General features: G+C 36.2%; 1 protein-coding gene across 3 annotated transcripts in view; it reads left to right on the top strand.

The window, feature by feature from the left end:
• The window catches only part of tspan9a (tetraspanin 9a), a 190,253-nt gene that overhangs the window by 40,775 nt on the left and 125,764 nt on the right, over positions 1-23,714 (top strand). For all 3 annotated transcript variants that reach the window (XM_058751015.1, XM_058751013.1, XM_058751014.1), the window contains exon 2: positions 9,002-9,074. The gene's annotated coding sequence lies outside the window, so the exon portion shown is untranslated. The remainder of the gene's footprint in view (positions 1-9,001; positions 9,075-23,714) is intronic.

The following is a 23,714-nucleotide window of genomic DNA, read 5'->3' as shown; positions in this document are numbered from 1 at the left end:
AATATTTTAGTTTAACTTCTCTGAGGTCTTCTGTATTCATCTGCTCTATTCTGACCTTTCAAAGTTTCTTTCAGAATTCTACCTTCACAGTTTGACTTCTCAATATCTCTAGCCTTGCAGGATTCAGTAAGTGGAAGCTGAAAACCACATCTTGTCCTCTGCCAGATATGTCCATGCATTTTTCACCTTTTTTTATATTCCTCTCCTCATCTCTCTCCCACCTTGAGTGCTCTTCCCCTTATTTAGCCCCTGTTGCACCCATGTTGCGCTTTTCTGTGGCACTCAACCCTTTAGCACACAGCTATCATGCTACCAAGCAGGGATGTTTGAATCACGGGTAACGAGCAGCCCAAAGAGCTGCTATTTATAGCACCTGCCCCACAGCCTTGGAGCTGCATGTCAAAGTAACGTAAACCTATTAATCTTTTTTTCTCTGCTTGTTTAATGCGTACTTCTGTACATCCCCACGCACATTCCTATGGCATTTTAAATAACCATGAGTATCGATGTATGTTAGTATCTGCTCGCAGACCGCTGTGAAGACAATGCTCTAAATCTCTTCTCAGGCAATTCCAGTACTGCTTGAGTACATTTTTTTTTCTCTGCACACAAATCACGATCATCTGATACATACACTGACTAGATTTTTATTCAAACCTTTCGTTCATCCTCTTTAATCCTTTCAACCAAGAGTCTATTAGTTCAGATAGCACTTGAGAGGTGCACTGGGACATTTTATTTTCTCTCAATGTACAAAGGCTTACATCCCAGTGGAACTAAGAAGGGGCCAGTTTGTTTTATCTGAAGAATAGCTCACGGAGTAAATGAAGCTCTCTGAAAATATTTCCCCCAGGTTCACGGAGGAACTCTGGGAGGCTTGTACGATGATGTCATGCTGCCTTTAGGATGATGGGCCGTATCAGGGCTCTTGCAAGGCGCTGACAGCTCATCCTGTAGTTATGCCACACTCGCTGCTCACTGTACAGTGCCACGGCGAGCGTCTGAGCAGGATCAGAGGGGCTGAATATCTCAGGCTTGTTGGGGGATGGGGAGAGATTCACAGCTGCTGTTCACCACTCAGAATTCCACTCAGAATTCCACAGGCTACTCGACCATTCACATTTGTTAAAATTTGGCCAGCGCTGGGAATCTTGGCTAAGTTGCCGTTTCAGGTGCCAGCATTTGCACGGGGATCAGGAAGGAAATTCCTTGTAAAAGGGGACTGATGGTGCGGCTGTGGACTGGTGTGCATTTTCAGAGTTGACCGCTGAAGTGCCTTTCCTTGATTGATTACGTAATTAAAGGAAAAATGATGGTACAATATATAACTTTTAGATTTGTAGTCATTGGTTATAAATATAAAAAACAATGTTTATGATGCACTACTGTTTAAAAGTTTCAAGGAGAGGAAATTAATACTTTTATTTTGCAAGGATGGATTAAATTGTTCAAAAAGTTTTGTTTTTTTTTAGCACCAAATCAGGATATTAGAACATTTCTGAAGATTAGATGTATTTCTGAAGGATCATGTGGCACTAAAGACTGGAATGGCTGCTGAAAATATAGCTTTGGCATCACAGGAATAGTTACGTTTTAAAATGTATTAAAATAGAAAATAGTTATTTTAAATTGTGATTTTTCACAATATTACTGCTTCTACTGTATTTTTGATCAAATAAATGCAGCCTTGGTTAAAATAAGAGACTTCTTACAAAAACATTTAAAAATTGTACCAATCCTCAAAATTTTGTAGCGTGTATATAAAATCACATACCATCAGTTGCTAAACTCCGAGCCCATGGTAGATCTGTTTGTAAAGCTTTATACAGATTTGTTAAAAATCAGTTTCTCTGTAGAGAAAATGAATGGGGATTTTGACTTCAGGAACCCGACTGTAGCCCTGTGCTGTTATTTTATTGGCCAGGATCCTAATATATGGTGAAAAATGCATGCTGTTTGCTATTTCCAAGGTCAGATGCTAAGCTGTAAGCTTATTTTGCCAAAGGCTAAATGTAAATTGCTGGACAGTGCTGGCATCATGATGAAAATGATAATAAGATTGGCGTTTGTCACAGTTTTTTTTTAACCTCTAATTTGTAAATGACACATGGTCAAGCATATGTCATGCAATATGCCATATACACACATTTTTTATTTTTTTCCTCCATCCCTGATCTTTCCAGTACTGCTCTCCGCATCTCTGCCTGAACACACAACAGCAACATGAACCTGTGTCAAAGGTGACTGGCTGCTTTGTGTTGTAATTATAAAGTAGAAGGTGAAGACGAGGACCGCCTGCCCTCTCACGCCCACCCCACGCCGCAGGGATATTCTTAATAAAGATTACCTTCAGATAAGCCTGTGTTGCCTTGGGTACGTTGGGTGCAGTTGGAAGATGCGATCTCGTCGGCGACAATAAAAAGCTAATCACAGATAATCACCTCGCTGCAGGCAGGCAGCGCCTATATCTCCCCTTTCTCTGAACTATTGAGTTTGCGGCGTACAGGAGAGACTTTTCAATCAGCCCACCATCTGCTGCTCAGGTGCACTTGAGACGCACTTTATTTTGACTTTGTCGAATAACAACACATTTATAAAGGAGACGTATAAGTAATCGACAAAACAGACAAGATATTTGTGTAAACAAAAGGTTTGCTTTGTCTACTTTTCTTTCTTGAACTGTTTTTGTTTTTGTTTTTTACTGTGAAGTTCAAAAGCTTACTACTTTCTACATACCATCGAACGAAATGCAAAAGTATTGAGAGAGGGAAAAATCAATGAGCCTTTTGTGAAATGATTGTTTTTTTTTCAGGATTAATTCACCCGTATAAGTCTTTTCCTTGCGTCTTTTGTTCGCTCGCTTGTTTTATTTCTTCACGCTCTCCTCCATTATAAAAACTGGATGAGCTCGCGGCCACAAACCGTTAATTGCCTCTCATACATAAAGCCTCATTCTCGATTTAATGTGGCACTGTATCCTCAACACGCATCCTGCTGGCGAATCTAGATGACCCTCTGGTGCTTTTTCTCTTTGCATAATCTTAACGTATAAAGCCCTCGTTACATCCCTGCAGCTGAGACGACGTCACTCATAGCGCTCTCAGTTTATTCTCCTTTTCCCTTCTCTTTTCCCTTCTCCACAGCAGTTGGCAAACTTAAGTCCTCACTTCCTAATCCCCCCTATAAACAACACAAGAGCAGACATTTACATAGCCCATTAGGAGCGGCGCTAAATGGGAGAGTCCGCACTGTTTAATGGAAAACATTCTATTGCAAATGAATATTTTATGGAGAGGTTGCTGTTGACATGCTGCGACGACGCTGTGCTACTGTGGCGTGCATTACTCATGTGTTAGACTGTGGAGAGGGCTTTTCTACTGACAGCAGATTAGACGGTCACCCATCAGAAATGTTCATGTCACACCACAGGACTGTTTCTTCATGTCTTTGATCAAGCTTCAAATTGTTGAATTGATGTTTTTTGGATGGACCAGTTGATGTTACGTTTGAAACAGAATTATGGATTTCAGTATTTTCTAATCATGCAGTACACTACATTTTATCAATCCAAAAAGTGGCATCCACTTTTTATTTTAAGACTTTTTTTTTTTTTTTATCTTTGGGGTTTAGTGTTCATATTTTCCCCCCAGAGTTTTAGTTTATATAGCTGCTTTTAGTTTTTTAGGGCTTCCAAAGTTAAAGGGATAGTTCACCCCAAAAATGAAAATTGTGTCATTAATTGCTCACCCTCATGTCGTTCCAAACCTGTAAGACCTTCGTTCATCTTCAGAACTCAAATTAAGATATTCTTGATGAAATCTGAGAGCTCTCTGTCCCTCCATAGACCGTACCACAACTGAAATGTTCCCAGGTCCAGAAAGGTAGCAATGATATGAGTAAAATAGTCCATGTGACATCAGTGGTTCAACTGTAATTTTATGAAGCTACGAGAATCCTTTTTTTGCGCCAAAGAAAAATAACAACTTTATTCAACAATTCTTCTCCTCCTCATCCCGTCTGCAGTGGCTTGCCACCATTGTGGAGAGTATCACGACGCATGTGCTTGCTCTCCTATAAACGTGTTCAACGTAAGCAGCAGCACGCGCATGCGTGGTTCACATTCAGAGGAGAGCAAGCACATGCATCGTGATACTCTCCACAATGGCGGCACGCCGCCGCAAATGGAATGAGGAGAAGAATTGTTGAATAAAGGTCTTACGGGTTTGGAACGACATGAGGGTGAGTAATTAATGACAGAATTTAAATTTTTGGGTGAACTATGCCTTTAATGTACTAACTAATATTAGCAGCATAACATTTCTTAGTAATTATTTAGTGCTGTCAAACGATTAATCGCATCCAAAAAAATTTGTTTATAATAAATTTTGTATATATACTTAAATATACAGTGCACACTCATATTATTACAAACACATGCATGTATATATCTAAGAAAAATATGCTATGTTTAAATATTAAATCTATTTATATATAATATAAAATATAGTAATATAAATGTATATACATGTACATATTTTCATATTATATACGGTGTATTTATTTATATTTTATATATATATATATATTTTAGCATTTCTAATAGTTAAAAAAAAAAAAAAAAAAAACTTTGTGAAATGTTTTGCAAACATTAGGACTGGCCAAAGTCCCTAAACACCTTTGGAGCTGCAGTACGTGACCAATATACTGTAAAGACATGGAAGAGAGGAAGTACAGTAGGGTTTTTATTTTTTTTATTTTTTGAGTCACCCGATGCGACCAAACGGCTGCCTCTGAGCATGTCTTCCATCGCTCAGCACTTCACAATGTCTGGCCCATGTCCAATGCTACAGTAGCCGGCTTGCATTGAACCCATCTCCTTTACTGCATATATAGCCATATGCTGAGGAGTTGATTCTGTGATACTGTTCTTAAAGCTTATGATAAATACTTTGTTCTTTATCATTCTAAAATATTAAAATGTAATCTAAAGTAGAGCTTTGACAATGCAACTAGAGGAATTTTTTTTTCTGGGAAAGTCAGTGACTTGATGCGACAACAAGCGACGGAGATAAACAATTTTAATGCCAATGAGCAGACATATTGAGATGTTTTTACTGATTTCTGTAAGTATTATAGACCTCTTTAGATAGATTTTCTTCAGTTTTTTTTTTTAAAAACTGTGGCATCACTTTTCATTTGTTACTACTTTCGGACCCAACGATCCTTCAGTAACAATTGAAACCCCCGTCAAACATTCCGCAGGCGTGTCGTCATACTCTGGGTTTGTGTCCTTCATGCTCTTCTTGCGTGAAGAACGAGGAGGAGAAAGTCCGAGCATCCTGACCGGAGAGAACGGCTGCAGCTGTTTGGGATTTAGGTGTAGTAGCCTTCCCTATGGAGCAGGATTACTAGAACTACCTCAGAGACCGCGAGCGAGCTAGATCGTGGCATGGCACTGATGGATGAGAGCGTGCACACGTGAGCGCGCACACGTGAGCGCATCAGCTTGTTGACTTAGTGTGCTTGTGTGAGTCTGTGCTGTGTGCAAATGGACTGATGCGAACAGCTGTTGACCCGGTGTTTGCCACCAAAAAAAAGTGCACAGTACTTTCACCAATCTGTTGTTTGTATGTGCGCAGACTTGACCCCGGCAGGTCCTATCAAGAGCGGCATTGTTTGCATGAATTTCCTGCGCCTTGCTCAAGGAGCTTTTCACAGCATAATCAATGAGTCTTACTCATTCACATCAATAGAGTGCGGTGCATATCACTTACAGATGTGCTAAGCCGGCCCTTCTCCGAATGATGTCTGCGCTCTGCTGCATTTTCAACCCATATCGGATTTGTTTCGAAGCAGATGCATATCCTCTCGAGAGCCGTCCTGGAGTGCCCTTCTGTACCCGTGTACCTTGACGCACAGCTTCTGTGACAAGGACAACTTCTTTTGTCCTCTAAGACCCAGCATGCATTGCATTTCCTCTTCAGCACTGCTTGAGATAAGCTCACAAATCAAGGCCCATACATTTGAATTCTCTTTCCTTTTTTTCGTCATCCTCTACTTTCCATTTTTTGCGAAAGATGATCTCGGTTCATTGTGAAAAGGTCACATCGGTCGCTGTTTCATATTTACCCTTGAGGCTATAATCTTGCAGCGCTGAAGCTCATTTTGATGATGAGTGGTTTGAGTTAACAGAGAATCGGCCCTTCCACCCCCACACAGCTCTTCTGCTTGGTGTAATGAGCATGTGCTGTGAATTTTTAAAGATGTCCAGTTGTCATTGGACCACTATGAGACAGAAGTCCACTTCCGGAGTGCTGCAGACTGTTAGAATAACATCGGAACTGAGTAATGATGTCTCGGAGTGCACTCCTGTTTATTGTCCTTGGATCAGTGTTGATTGAGTCTGTTGAGTATTACATAGGATGGTACAACAAGCTGAATTTCATTTACTCTAATTGCAGGTCTTCATGTATTATATTTACTTAATTTTGCTTTGTTTTAACTCTTACTTTATTACTTGAAAAGCAGTTTTACTGATTGCATGTTGTCCTGCTGGATCTAATCGAGGAAGTTTCACTCAACAAAGGCATACAGTGGCTGATTTTTTTTTTAATGCTTGCCTAAAAATGACTAATGAAAGAGGCCTGCCTTTCCTTGTGGAATGGGAAAAGAGGCTAGTTGTTACGTTTTAACAACCCTGTTCATGTCAGATTCTCTTCAAAAGATGAATATTATGACTTTAAACGCAAGGTTTCACAGCTTTGAAACGAGAGTCGGTGTCCAAATAGATTTTGGTAGGAGAGAATGCAGCTTTGGTAATGCTGATGAAAGACTAAAATCAAAGTGTTCTGGCACCCTGCTCTGAAATGGATTGGTGATGTCGATCTAGTGCTTCGAGAGCAGGAATGATTGGGAAACATTTGGATCGTCTTTAGCAGCCCCACAGCTGCATTTGCAGAACTCTTGGATGGAGTCTTTCTATGTAATTGAGGGAATGCTGAGATACCATTTCTCATCATAGGAGGGAAATGGAAGGCGGAGGTGGCGCTGTTGTAACTCATGTTTCAATAGGAGAGGGGTGACCCGAGCTGTGCGTGCATGCGTGTGAGATTGGGGTTTTAAATCTGCTTGTAGACATCTTCTGCTCCCCTCATTTTAGCCGTGTTATAGAGAACTATCATTCACTCAACACTGCCACAGCTGCTTTATTGCACTCACTGTATCCCGTAGCCTGCAAATGAATCCTCAGCTGAATGTGTTTGAGAGGGTGATTGTTTGCTTCCTAATTCATGCATACTTGCCTTTTATCTCCAGTGACTGTAATTGAACTTTTTTTTTTTTTTTATATTCCAGTCTAGTCAATCTTGTAAGTATCAGTGTTCTTAAGGCTAGCACATATGCACGAATACGTAGATGATAGTTTATTATTATTACCGTATTGTCCCGAATATAAGACGACCCTGATTATAAGACGACCCCCCTTTTTCCAGATGTACCTGTTGGAAAAAGGCTTTTTGAAAACCAAATCTTTTTTTTTTTTTTTATATTCCAGTCTAGTCAATCTTGTAAGTATCAGTGTTCTTAAGGCTAGCACATATGCACGAATACGTAGATGATAGTTTATTATTATTACCGTATTGTCCCGAATATAAGACGACCCTGATTATAAGACGACCCCCCTTTTTCCAGATGTACCTGTTGGAAAAAGGCTTTTTGAAAACCAAATCTTTTTTTTTATTTTTTTTTATCTCTCTGTAAAACACATTTATTCTTAAATTATTTTCATATTGCATATTTTTCCAATTCTAATTTTTGTTTTGAAAGTATGGTAAATACTGGTAAAATGTACCAACAATGACATTGGAAAATTTTGATATACCATTGAAATAACAGGTAGCCCATCCGAATTATATAACAATTAGGCTATCCAACTCATAGTAGCCTACCAAAATGTTATTAACAGTAGACGTGAAATCTTATTGTAGTCTTCAAATCTGGGTACTGTCTTATGTTTTAAAATCACTTACAGAGGAAGTTTGGTCCCATCAGGCTAACATGATCTCATGCCGCTGTAAGTTTTTCTTTTTCATTTGTTTTCATTCGCGATCTTTACAGCACACATTACATTACAAATTTCATGGCACACTCGTTTTATGCGTTTTTGGTCCTATTGTTGTGGGTGTATTATTGACATGTCAAAGTCTAGACCCCGAATATAAGACGACCGCGTTTTTTCAGATGTATTTCCAAGGAAAAAACATTGTCTTATATTCGGGTCAATACGGTATTATTATTATTATTATTATTATTATTATTATTATCCCTCATCAAGATTAAAATTCAAGAATTTGTATAAGAAAGTACTTATGCCTTGAGTTTTTCACCATTTTAAGCACACTTTTACCTTCACTAGTTTGTTTTGAATATAATTTTATATTTAAGTACAATAAAACATTTCATGTAATATTTTAATAATATCAGGACATTTTTAATTGTAGAAAAAATGATTAAATAATTTTAGATTAAATGTAGCATGTCACAACGTATTTAATTGCATGTCAATTCTATGTAGACAATTAAATCAACAACTTTGACAAGACAAATCTGAATTCAGCTGGAATGCAATGCTATGATATTGGTTGTTGACTCATATTATTTTACCTCCATATGGCCTTTATGTCAGTAGAAAGGCAGATAATTGAGTTATCTTTGACATAACATGCACCAATGAATTATGCACAATAAGTCCAGGGACTTTAATTAAATAACTTTGTATGAATATGTCACACACACACACACACACACACACACACACACACACACACACACACACACACACACACACACACACACATATATATATATATATATATATATATATATATATATATATATATATATATATATATATATATATATATATATATATATATATATATATATATATATATATATAAAATATATAATTTCATAATTCAAATGTGGTGTGTGTTTGTTTCAGGAACCTGCTTTCTGTGGATTCCCCCTCTTATTTGGAGGCAGCGGCCATCCTTGATTTGTTCTGAACAGGACAGGTAAGACTAACTTTTCCAAAAACACAACACTGCTTTCATTCAATAATGATTGTGTACCCTATTATGATTTTTTTTTTTTTTAAAAGAGAAAAAGGAAACTAACCTCTTAAAAAATAAAATGTTAGAATCAATATACTTAAAATTGTAACTGTATGAAAGGGAAGTGCCACATTTCAGTTAAAATGACTGCATTCTCTGGTCTTTTTGCTCTAGAATGGGTATGTGACTAAGTTGAACCTACAGCCTGGACCATGGCATTTTTTTGCATGATTCTAGTTAAAGAAGCACAATTTATGATACCATTGTTGTCAGATTTTATTGATATTTGGACAAATAGCTGCCCATGGCATGATCGAGATGGCTGTGAGTGAACCGACTTGCTCCAATGAGGGCTTTAAAGATGCTGGGATGACATTACAATAATGATAGTTTATGACACACCTTAAGAGTTTCCTCTAAATGAGAAACCTCCATTTGGATTTAAGGGATATAGCAGACTAGCCCCAAAGCATCATAAATCACATTATTCTCTGATTAGCGTTGAAATCTATTAAAATGATGTCTTCCCATACGGTCGCATAATGCTGACATGATTTATAGAGATTCTCAAACGTATCTTAAATCATCACTTGCTGCCTCCCTGGGCTCTATGAATAGCCTGACCCTCTATAGATAGTCCTGCATCTTTTGATTGGGCCTCATATAAGCCTCATGCTCTGATATTTGACGACATAGTTGCCTCTCTGTTAGTGCTGCTGCTAGCGGTGCGCTTTGTAAAAATAGTGCATGTGAACTAACAGGACCTCTCACTCTCTCTGGGGCTCCTTAAATGCAAAACAAGTGTGTGTGCGTGTGTGTGTAAAGGTAATCTAGTTGTTCTCCTAACTGCCCGAAGGCCAGCGCATCAAGGCTAGTGTTGCTAAACAGGCTGGCTAAAATTAGTGTGAGGCCAGATAACCTGCAGCAGCGGATCAAAGGCGAGCTGAACCGGCCGGCGTCAGCATGGCTAGGGAGACATTTATGTGTTTGTGTGTGTGTGTGTGCTTGCTAAACGTTGAGTCAGTGTTGTCACGGAGTATGTATGTAGACTTATCACTAGGGGCGCAATGGTTCAACTTACGGTTCAGTTTGCATTGGTTTTGGTATGGTTCGGTATGTGCTATGTTTTGTGAAAAACGATACTGTCAAATAAAAATAAAGAAAATAAGAACAAATCTAATCTAACTGCAAGCAACAGCAAAAATAAATACAATAGAGAAAAGATGGAAATAAAATAAACTGCTTTTCAGTTTTTTTTAGGTAGGTCTATTCAATTTCTGTACCTAAAACTGTAGTTATCAAAAAAGTAATCAAATGTGAAATAGCATAGCATATTTGACTGTATAATTTAAAGACTAATATTTATTAAAGTTACAAAAGTTATTCAGTAAAGAGCAGTGAGTGAGCGATTACCTTGTTTTTGCTGTTTGATTAACATTAAGAAAGAGCTGTCACTTTAAGAGAACGCACGGATCCAGTACATTGATACTGTACGTTGAACTGAATATGACTGCTAGGATACTTACCAAGATGGGATGTTGACATATAGTTTTTGTGAGAATTTGTCTATTCAGGCACAAGACTTGAATGAGAACTCAATATTTGCGCTCGTTCTGAGACGCTGTTTTGTGCGCTTCGAATAAGCGCGCGCACACACACACAAATCTTCTTATGGCCCACGCGAGTTCTCGTTTGTGTTTTCTGGCTCTTGATTGTTGAAACTGGCAAGGCTTAAATGAGTTTAGTTTAAACACAGATATCAATGTGTGCTGTTCAGGTCTCACCTGCGCCCATACACTATCAACACCCGGGTGATGACAGCATAAATGACTGGTCGTATTCGAGCATACGGCACTCGCATTGAACAAAGAGTGACTAGTTTTTGACAACTTTTTTATTTATTTAATTTTTTTGTTCATCACTGTTGTTTTAATGTATTGGGAAGTCAGAATGTGTATCCATTGACAGAAACATACATTAGCTAAACTCTGTCTGTTTTATGTGTTGCTATTTATAACAAATTAGGGCTGGGCGATATGAGCAAAAATTCATATCTCTGTATTTTTTGGCTGATTTGCGGTATACGTATATAACTATTTTCTATGCTTTTGTATTTGGATTAAACAAACAAATAAACAAATTAAGTGTATGTCACCATGTAGGCATATAGCCTATTATGTGCAAAAAAGGGTTAAAATCACATTACATTCTAACATTGTAACATTGCAATCTAAAAAAAAAAATAATGCTTTTAAAGCAGAAGTTAAATTTACTAAACTAAAAATGTAAATAATAAAAAAGCACAGACTAATTGAGTAAAAATGGTAGGCCTATTTTGATTACCCCATCACTTTCAGAGTTGGGTATAATGCGTTACACAGTAATTACAATTTGCATTACTGTATTCTAATTACTTTTCCTGGCAACGCAGTAAAATAATGTTACATTTTAAATTTATGTAATTTGATTACATTTACTAATGCCAATAAAATTATGTGACTTAAGTTACAAATGCAGTGTTAAAAAAAAAGGGGGAAAAACATGTTTTGCGTGTCAGTATGCCCTTTAATAAATCACTGGAGAATGCGTGCTAAAAGGCAGACGAGTTCTACACTATTTAGATGCAATGAAATATGAATTTGTCATATTTCAAAATGTTGCACTCGACATATTTCGCGTGGATGATTATCTTGTAGCGTGCGATATGCCAGGGATTGATCACATTATAGGTGTTTAGACGGGAAAGACTGTACCTCGCGTTGGTTTCATATGGATTATTTTATCAGAGAATATTTGTTTTTCGACATGACTGACTTAATTTAATAATAGACACTTCAAGCTTTCTTTAGATATACTGTTTCTCATGCCATTTTCATTCATTTTAGTGACTCGTTTCAGGAAGATATTCACGGAGAATGCAGAAAGCATTTTCTTTATTTTACAAAACCAAAAAAAAAAAAAAGCTTAGTTGATATTGGGAGTGTATACAAATAATACTTACACAATTTTTCAGTCAACATTAAATTAATGAAAGAACTGAGTTTCTCTTTGTAGTGTATTTTTTAGGTTTGATAACTTAAAGTAAACTTAAAAGTAACTTGAAAGTAAAGTAATTAGTAATCTGATTACTTTTTAAATGCAGTAATCAGTAATGTAATAAAATTACAATTTTAAAGAAGTAATTAGTAATTTGTAGTGGATTACTTTTTTTGAGTAACTTACCCAACACCGGTCACTTTAGTTATTGCGATCACACAAATACACTACTTGTAGGTTAAACATTCTACATAGGTCACATTTATTGTCCAACTACAAATACTTCAGAAAAATGTATATTTTAGTCAGAATTATTGCGCTCCGATTTCATTGAGCTTGTCTGTTTAGCAGCACTCATTCTAAATGAAGTCTGTGAAGTTTAGTGGAGAATCGCAAAGCAGAAGCCTCATGCACTTCTGATAGAAAAATTCAAATATTTCCATGGCTTTCTAACATTTACAGGTGGAGAATATACAGGTGCATCCAAAAAAATTTGAATATTGTGAAAAAGTTAATTTTTTTCTGTAACTTATTTCAAAAAGTCTTTTTGAACTTTCTTCAAAATTCTAGATTCATTACATGTAAAATAAAACATTTCAAAAGTTTTTTTGTTTTAATTTTGATGATTAGAGCTTACAGCTCCGTAGCCCAGGTAAGATGCTTCTGACGTGGTTTCTGTTTCAGAAGTGGCTTGGTAGCCCTTTTCCTGAAGACGTCTGAGCGTGGTAACTCTTGATGCACTGACTCCAGCTTCAGTCCACTCCTTGTGAAGCTCTCCCAAATGTCGGCTTCGCTTGACGGTGTTCTCAAGCTTGCAGTCATCCCTGTTTCTTGTGCACCTTTTCCTACCCAATTTCTTCCTTCCAGTAAATTTAACATTTAATATGCTTTGATACAGCACTCTGTGAACAGCCAGCCCTTTCAGTAATGACCTTCTGTGACTTACCCTCTTTGTGGAGGGTGTCAATGATTGTCTTCTGGACCATTGCCAAGTCAGCAGTCTTCCCCATCATTGTGGTTTCAAAGAACAAGAGATACCTGAAATTTATACTGTAAGGATGGTCATTTAACGGAACTCAAATTTTGAGATACTGGATTTTTCATGAGCTGTAAGCTCTAAACATCAAAATTAAATCAAAAAAACTTTTGAAGTGTTTTACTTTACATGTAATGAATCTAGAATATATGAAAATTTCACTATTTGAAATAAGTTACAGAAAAAAAAAAAAACTTTCATAATATTCAAATTTTTTCAGATGCACCAGTACCTGTGAAATGTAAGTTATGCATTTAGGAAAACAGCACAATAAACGTTTACTTTACTTTTACTTTTTAGTCATTTAGCAGACACTTTTATCCAAAGCGACTTACACAGTTTTAACTTTTATTTTGTTACTTTTTCTTATTTGTATGTATGTATGTATGTATGTATGTATGTATGTATGTATGTGTATATATATATATATATATATATTTAATTTCCATTTAGTATGTTGAAGTACTAAAATAACTCAAATTAAATACAACTAAAATTTAATTTAAAAAAAACCTATGCAGACATAATAAAATAATTAAAAAAACTAATAAAATGACATTACTACAACTGTAACTAAGACTAAAATAGATAACAAATACAAATCAAACTGCATTAGTTTATCAGTAATCCTAAAAAATAACACTGAGCAACAAAAAACAGCAATAACTTATACATAGTAAGAAATGTTTATAAAAACTGAAACACAAGTGAAACAAGCAATAGGAAAGAGGAAAAATAAAAAGTGATACTTATATCCTTTGCCGGTGTCTCTGCCCGGTGGAGTCACACGGTAGAGTTGATGGTCTTTACACTCTTCGGTCTTCACACAACGGCTGCCGCGACCTCTGGTAAACTAAGCTTATTTTATACCCATCTAACAAAATACTAATCCAATTCAGCTGAACCCACTTTCCTGTTAATCACAACAAATGGCCAAGCCAGCGCCGGACACTGACAAGGGACGCGATGCAGTACGAGACCAAACGCGATTTCAGCACGTCTCCAAACAGCGCGAGCGTCTCTGTCAGTGGCACACGCAGCCTTTCTGTCAGAGCCAGTTTAAACTATAGGCTACTATATCTTACGAGTTTTTTAAAGCCCTTCATATAAAGCTTGTCATATGTTTAGAACAAATTGTATTATGCACTTTCTCCACAGCAGTTCATTCTGTGTCTTACGATATATTTTTTCAGATGCGCTTGTATCAAACTACTGCATATCGATATAAATGGTATTGCCTCATACCATATCGCTTATGAAAAATATATCGATATATCGTACAAACTCGATATAAGCCCTATAACAAACAATATTACAGATGCGTTGTCAGATTTAAGTTGAACCGCAGTGCAAGTGCATGCCGAACCGTGTGTGGAGAACGGTACCGAGAACCGTTACATCCCTACTTGACACACTGTGATATCGTAGAAGTGGTCTTAGGGTGGTGTATTGGTTGAAACTAAAGGTTGGTAGTTGCTCTGCTAGCAAAAGAGTACAATGGTATTAACGTGGTTTATTTTTCCTCTTCTTTTGGACATGGAGTAATACCATATTCTATGAAGTGCCTTGGAATGCCATTCTAATTGCGTAGACTGAAAATGATAATCGTAGGGTTCTCGCATTTTAGTACTCAAAACTTATTTTCTCATCCATATTTATTTGAAAAATACCTGTTTCCCCAAAATATTTAGCAGCAAAAATATTTTTAACTTTGAAAATAATAACCATTATTAATAATTGATCACCAATAATAATTGATAGAGATATTAAAGTAACACATTAGAATGATTTCTGAAGGTCATGTGACACTGGAGTAATGGCTGCTAAAATTCAGCATTTTTGGCATGACAGGAATAAATGACATTTTAAAATCTATTCAAATAGAAGACTATTATTCTAAATTGTAGTAATATTTCACTGGACTGCTGTTTTTTGTGTATTTTTGGTCAAATAAATTCAGCCTGGGTGAACAAGAAGAAACGGTAAAGAAGAAAGGAAGTGAGCAGTGAATGATTTTCTGTTTTACTTGCCAATATTGCTGTTTGATTAATGTTAACAACATAATGGTGAACAGCGGTTCTGTAAGGTGTTTACATTGCATGACTCAATGTACAGATCTGATATTTTGACAGATGTTCAATTCTTTCCTGTCTGTTTACATTCACTGAACCGACTGCGTTTACATTAACATCTCTACAAGACAGGTGTTTTGACCGTAGAAGTGCATTTGACCATTTACATGTGTACTGTATTTGTATTATCATGAGTGCTTCTCACAGTGTAAATACTGTTTGAAGGGGTTAGTCAGGGTACTGAATTGAGTTGGTACTTGATTCAGGTTTTTGTAGCTGCATTATATTGAAAGAATAAATTGGGAGATGCATCTTCTCAGACGGTTTTACCATGCTGAGAATGCTGTACACTAAAGCATAGCATTCTAAATCCCTCTCAGAAAAGTTGCAGCTGTAAATTCATCCAATTTAATTCACTGCTGCTGCAAATTATCAAAGCTGGAAAGCAGATGTAGATTGTTAGACTACAAGTTTTCCCATTTCTAGTATTGCCTTATCTAGTGCCATCAAGGTACATGGTATAAGTAGCAAGCCATGAACCGACGCTCTTCTGCCCTTAATTGAGCAAGGCACTTAACCTCAGGTTGTTTCAAGAGGATTGTCCCTGTAATAGGTTCTGCAAGTATACTGTAAGTGTTGGCTGAATGACTATTTCAGTGCATTTCCTGAGCATGCATTGACCGCTTAAGGACTCATTTTACATTAGGCTTTTGTATCAGGATGTGGTCTAGTGGTGTGATGTGCCCACGCTCATTTATATATACCTATCTGTTTTCATGTGTATTCAGCTGGTGGATCAGCATATTGACAACGGAGGTCACTTAAATATCACCATCTCTGCGTTGCGCTGCCCGTTCCGCCCTGACCACAGGCATGCGGCACAGCTCCGGCCGCAGTACAGGGAGGTCACGCGTAACTCAAACCCAGAGAGGATAGAACCAAACAAGGCCTTCTAGAGGCAGCAGTATCCATTTTAGGGTGCTTTCACACTTGAGCTTTTGATCGGACCACAGCTTGTTTGATATTGGTGTGTAAGCAGTATCGTTTCAAGCAGAATCCTGTATGATTCTGCTTGAAATGGGTTATTCACTGAAGTTAACCACTACTGATGATGTGTATTTGACACCTGTGGACTTTCAGAAAATGAAGTCTGTTAAAGCCTAATTTTTACACTTTTACTACTCTAAAATTTATTTATTTTTAATTACATTTTTATTTATTTTTCCAAAAATCAAGCGTTCCCACCACATTGTTTTCACCACAGATTATGTATTGTATTTAATAACTTTAGAGACATGCATTAAAAAAACACAAATAAATAATTTGCACACTGTAAACATGCAATAATATTTTCACACTTTTTGCGTAATTTAATAATAATGTCTTGATTGAAAAATATTCATAGGTTCACTCACACAGTGAAAAAAAAATCGCTCAGAAATTGCTAGTAAATTTCACAAGTATTTACACAGAAATGGCAAGTAACACATTGTTAATTAAATTGTGAAATAGAAAGACTGAAATACTTTAATAATCTTATATTGTTTTATTTATAACTTTGAAATATTTTACAGTGTATCGTCTCATATTTCATCTCAAACTCTTCACTAACACTATTGTCTCCTTTATAAACAAATACACACAATTTCTTAAAATTGTATAAAACATTTTTATACAATATTTAATGCTTTGATTCATTATTTATTGTTTTAATTGTCATGATTTTAATTATACAAAAAAATGATATGTATTTTCATAGTTTAGGATTGGATGTACAGGTCTACAACTAGGGTAAAACAGTATCTATATATTTTCTAGACATTTCAAAAGTAGCAAGAAATGCAGGGTATGGTAAATATTTACTAATTGAAGGAATACATATCTCCATCAATCATTCATTATCTGAGTAAGTGTTAAATAGTTCTTGCAAGTACCTGTGGTGGTCGTACTTGCGTCGATGAACAGTACAATGTGAAAAGAGACTTGCAGACGCTGGGTATTCGACCCAAACAATCAAACCAAGTGTGAAAACAGCCTTATACACCATTTGCATTTAAATTTACCTCAAGCACTTTGTCTCATGGACAGCTGCTCAAGGGAAAACGGCAGACTCTGCTTAATTGGGTATTGATTGACTACATTTCGGCAGGGGAGACAATGAATTACCGTCTGGAAAAATGGCGGAGAGGCCCTGGACACAAAGACAAGCGGAAATACTCATTCACTCAGCATTTATTTATACAGCTGAGTAATTAATGATGCAGGAGGGGATGCCTGATTAGGCTAAAGATTCGTAAGATTGTGTTTATTTGTGGATGTCATGATGCAGAAGCGTGCATGATTGTGGTGCAGATCGGCGATGCTGAGCTAGAAATGGTAAAGTTTGTATGGGAGAGAGTGGGGAAGAATGCAAAGGAAGACAAAAGCGTGTGCGTTACCCTCTGAGGATATTAATTTGGCCCTAAATTGGTTCCCTGCATTGGTTTTCATTGTCCTGGGAGTAGTGATGAAGTTTGATACGCTTGCATGGTCATGCTCATTTAGGCACAATTTAAGCAGACTTGTTCATTCGCACAGGCAAAGCAACTGAAACTATTGAAACACCTTACAGTCTTTATGTAATACATTCACGGTGGAAGAACAAAATGATAATAAATGGCAAAATGATAAACTGACAGCTAATTTTCATTGTCGTGGGTTTAATTAGCGCTCGTTGAGTTGGGGCATTCATGTCTTTTGTCTTAGGATAAAGCTGTAAACCAGCTTCACTATTTTTCAGTGCCAGTCCATTTCCATTTCAACAATATACAGGGGAATTTGAGCAGGAACGCAAGGTTAATTTTCTTTGTGCTTCTGTTTTGTAGTACCTTACCTGCATCATCCAAATGCCTGAAATTGAAAGTGAAATAAATGGCACAATATGTCTCATTTATTTATTTTTAAACTATGCAGACAATAATAGCAGTCCGCTTTCACAGTTTGTCGTGTATAAGTGCTTTTTTGTTGCTATTTATCTTTATCAGACTTTTGTAATAGGACTTTACTTTAAAAAGGCTTTGCCTGAAACACAAAATGTTTTTGCCGGTACAGAGTTAGGAACAAGGACATTAGGGGTGGCACAGTACACATATTAGTCATTTTTATTAATTTTTTTTTTTTTGTATAGTGAATTTTAATTAGCCTTGCCTTCTGAGTCAGTGTCATGACGTTGGCAATTAATTTACACTCAAACCTACACTTGCCTCGAATTTGTAACATTTTTATTTCAACATTTAAATCATTTTGTGTTTATCATGCGTCTATCATTCATTATATTGATATTTGTTTGATTCTCTAAACGTCACGTGTCCTAGATTTGTCCTAAATCACGAGACATGATGCAATGGAAGTGTGTGCGAATTCACTTTTTTTAGAGGGTACTTTCTTACAACGACACACACAGGGATTGGCAGCTGTGTTCGGTTTCAGACACAGCCAGAATGTCATAATCATTTGATTATGAGGAATGACCACACACCGCCTCTGACACACACAGTTTCTTTTATTAGAGTAAGCTGGCATCCTCCTGTTTATCTATTTAATAGTGCCCATGTTTACCCAGCATGTTTCTCAGCAACAGCAGTCAATATTGCCAGATTATAAACATGCCCATAATAACCATGCGATATTGGCTATTTTTGTATTGTCCAGGGAATTAAATACTTGATAAATAAAAGGTATTTCATCTCCGGTGATTTATTTAGGAATAACAAATGATAAGCCTGCCATCAGTGCCAAAAAACATAATGTTTATAATGGCTGAAATGGAAAAAGAAAATTGCATTTTAAGCTACGCTTTCTATGTATTTTTTCCACGTGTAAATGCCCACCAATGCTTCTCTGCACTAGAGTGTGATTGTTCCTTTAAGATGGCACACAACTTTCTACAGCAATGTCGTTTGAAAGTTGCGGAAACATTCCACCAGCCCTGTATGTGCGATGATAGATAAAAGATTGTATTCTTTGTTTCATTATTTCTTTCTCAGTTCTCCACCGTAGGAGCAATTGCTCCAATCCCCCATGCTGAAAGGACCGCCTCTCCCCTGCAATTGCCAGTGTGTGAGATACAATTCGATTGTGCCATTCTCTAAGGACTGAGTTTGCCTCGTATTGATCTATCACAGACTAACACCCATGGCCTTTATTAGACGCTTTAGCTTGTATGTATTACAATATAGCGTCTATATCGCATGGGTCCTCAAGATAGACACGACAAGGAAAAAAATTTGCACGGCTAGTGATAACATCTTATTTAACATTTTGGAATGCGACCATTTTTAAAGTTGTCAATTCGATTTATACTTTACTGTATTTCGGAGAATTGAGGGAAAACCTTTTGCGCAGGGAGTCTAATATAGTTTCCAATCTCGTGGTTGTATTAGATTGACTGCTGATAGAATAAACCCCAACTCTGAAGTTTGTGCAAAAACAATAACGGCTGGCAAAATAACAGGCTAGTTCCTGCCGTGAGTTCTGATTGACTTCTTATAACCTGCAGTGGGAGAAGTTTGTTAAAAGAGACCTTTCTCACTTCACCTCTGTTTCACCTCACTTTCGGACCACCAGTGAGATGACCTCCTATCACCCTGTGCACAAGCTCCAAGACTCATCTCACACCTTTCTTACAGCACAGTTGCGCATATCCTGACAGGAAGGATTTTTTTTTGTGCCGATGATTTGTCAATCAGACCTTTCAGAGATAAGGACATCTTACTATAAAGCAGCTCTTGAAGATGAACTGCAGAACCTCATTAGTATTTTAGTCAGGTTTTGTTTTTGTTTGGTTTATGCTGTACTGGAATGAAACCTGTTTTCTGTAAAGGGCAGTTTTCAAAGGCAAAGTTTGGATGCAGAAACAAAACTCAGAAATAATCCATTAAGTCAACCTTGAAGGTGAATTTCTTTATTTGTTGGAAATATTTTCTCATATCTCACTTGGAGACAATGATACATAAGTCATTCTAAGTTTGATATTCTAAAACAATGTAAGGTAAACTGACTTTGAGTTTGAGGCAGGATTATCTGTTTGCCTGACCTATGGGAGAAGTGGTTTATGTGCTGATGGTGATGCAGAAATTACACACTTTAACTTTAAAAATGGAGCCAGAAGGGAACTTGGAATGAATGTTAAAGCGTTTTTGATTCTGTATTCTAGATTGGATGTCACATAGAGTTGTTCATGCAGACAGACAGTTGCATTAGTAGTGGCAGCTGATGGGCGTTGGACATTATTGCATTTTTAATTTGAAAGGAAACACATTAAAATGTGAGTTAGGTGGACAGAGAAGCGCATGGAGCTCCCAACAGAGTGTTTTATTATGCAGAATGCATCCAAAAGGAGGTGAGACAGAGTGGTTATGTTATTAAAGGAATAATTCAGACAAAAATTAACATTCTGTCATGTTATTCCAAATTGTAGTTTTTTGGGGGTTTTTTTTAGGAAAAACAACATTTATTTTAAATAGTTACAACTTTAACATAAAAAAAAAAATACTTTTGATAAATTCAATGTATCCTTAATGATTAGAAATATTAAATTCTTAAAAAAAAAACAAAAAAAAACTTCCCCACCCCAAACTTTTAAATGGTAGTATAGGTGGGGAAAAAATACAAATCTAAGACATAACATGAGTAATTACTTAACATACTTTTATGTGACCGTATTGAACTTGTAATTTATTAGAAGATGGGTGATTTTAAAAAGATGCTAATCAGTATATGGATCGTATAGGCATTTCTTTTTCTCCCTTTCCTTTAAGCAAATTGCATACAGTGTGGATTAGTGTTTCATTTTGGATAATAACCACACACTTTGACAGGAAGGAGACATTTGGCAATGTGTACAGTGATCAACCACAAATTATAAGTGCAAGAATTCCAATTAAACATTGTGTTTTTTTTATTTTTTTTATTAATTGTATTTTTTGGGTGTTTGTTTTGGATGTCTATATGTATGTAAATTACGTGTGGCACCTTTGCAAACCAAATTTCCTAAGGGACACAATAAACTGAACTGAACTGATCTAGCTTTAAAAAAAAAAACGCCGGCAATGGTAGGGCTTAATGGCCTGAGCATTGTCTCTATTGATAAGGTATGTTAATTCTCCATTTCCTTGTGAATTTTTAATTCACTGGCTATTAAAGTGTCTCATTATGATTATTCAGGTGAAAATTGTCTAAATTACCAGACAAGTGTGGCTAATCATATTCATTTGTTATTATCATTTTTAAGATAATTTTTAGCTGTGCACCGATCTGATATTCAGTATCGGTATCGCTCCGATACTGGCATTTTCTGCTGGATCCGAGGTATCGGTCAGACGAGACCGATCCAAATCCTGGATATTCTGCGTATATTATTCCCCACGAAAGCCGCAAAAAAACATTATAAAGCACAATAAAGTTTTTGCACACTATATTTCTAGTGTTCTGAAGCAGTTCCATAGTTTAATGTGAGATACAGATTTATATTTAAGTTCACGTAACTCTTCTCTCCGCTGCGGCTGTCTGTCATCCTCCATTTAGCATTCAAACTGTGTGTCGCGTTCGGTTACTACAGTCAAAATGATAAAACTCTCTCCAAGATTATTAAATGTTCCTAATATTATACTTGATCTGTAAATAAAGATAAATGGTTTTGCATAAAAGGACTTTATCTTGCTGGAGTTTTGTGCTGTTTCTAAATCGTGTTACTTTTCTACCAGGTGTGTGTTTGATCACAACACTGTTCTTCACGAGCACAGTAATTGAAATTTAAAACTGTTAAAAGAAAAGCCTCGATTAACTAACGCACAGATTTAATACACTCTTCACTTTGTGCTTTGAAATTCTTCATGTGGAGCGCTGTCCCTGCGGGCTAACCTGTGACCCAGTGTTGCTTCAAGCGCATCATTCTGCGCACTGGATGCGCATAAGCGCTTTGTACTGCTCTGTATTGGAGCCTTTTCATATTATAATATTTTTGCGCAATAAAAGATTATTAATAGCCTTTCTTGTTTGTCTTATCTATCATATGTTGCTGCCTCATTACTGTGCTATAAATTTAAAAGAAATGTCTTTTAATAATAATAATATATATTTGACCCTGCCTGGACCACAAAACCAGTCATAAGGGTCAATTTTTCGAAATTGAGATTTATACATCATCTGAAAGCTGAATAAATACATTTTCCATTGATGTATGGGTTGTTATGATCGGACAATATTTGGCCGAGATACAACTATTTGAAAATCTGGAGTCTGAGGGTGCAAAAAAATCTAAATATTGAGAAAATCGCCTTTAAAGTTGTCCAAATGAAGTTCTTAGCGATGCATATTACTAATAAAAAATTAAGTTTTGAGATATATCTTCATGGAACATGATCTTTACTTAATGTCCTAATGATTTTTGACATAAAAGAAAAATCTATAATTTTGACCCATACAGTGTATTTTTGGCTATTGCTACAAATATACCCCAAGACTGGTTTTATAATATATTACTTGTTTTTCATGAATGTATTTTACAACAATACAAAGAGCAATGTGTAACATTTTACCAGAATTAGTCCTGCACTTATTCACTTTTATTCGTTCCCCACTAAATAAATGTTTTTGTTTTTTTTTCACTAAAAGTTTAGATTTTATCAAATTAAATTTGATAAAACTCATGATTTTTCTAGAGTAACTTTTCCTACTGAATTTCCACTGACCTAGTTTATAATAGCATTTTTGTCATAGATTATGATTATATCTCTTTTTTTATTTTTATTTTTTATGTCATTTTTCTTTATAATGAAGTTGTCTATATTTAGTAGATTGTGTGTAACACACAAAAGAGTGATGATCAGGTCAACACACACTGAGGTATAGAAATTCTACACTGAAAAAAAACTGCACTGGTATCTGATCGATATCGGTATCGGGAGGTACTCAGAATTTTTGGTATCGGTTCTGAAAAAGTGGTATCGAGCCAGCCCTAATAATTTTATTGCGATAACAGAAATGTCCTAAGATTGGAATTGCCTATAAAGAATTTGGTTTTCTGAAACAGTAAGGGGCAATTCCTTTTATGAAGACCCGTTTCTGTCTGATAAGAAATGGCTTTTAGCCAACAACATTTAGTGCTTAATGGTTTTACATGATGTTTAGAGGTGGGTAAATCTGAAATCAATATTCCTGCATTTATATACTGCTGTTCAACAATTGTGCCTGAGGATATCTTGTTTACTTTTCTAACATCCTCAGACAAAACTCTTAAATGTCTTAAAATGTATTGAGACAAACCTCACAAGCTTTGGCAAAGCCACCAACTAGATTTGCCTCGTAAAGGCTAAATGTAAGATACCGGTTCCCTAGTGCACAAATAAAAACCTTTGCAAACATACAGATTTTTTTGCATTTTAAAATTTGATTGCTAAAAATAATTAAAAGAAAATA

The sequence above is a fragment of the Onychostoma macrolepis genome, chromosome 18 (assembly GCF_012432095.1).
Source record: "Onychostoma macrolepis isolate SWU-2019 chromosome 18, ASM1243209v1, whole genome shotgun sequence".
NCBI lineage: Eukaryota > Metazoa > Chordata > Actinopteri > Cypriniformes > Cyprinidae > Onychostoma > Onychostoma macrolepis.
The sequence above is the reverse complement of the archived record's forward strand: the minus strand, read 5'-3'. Positions and strand labels throughout refer to the sequence as shown.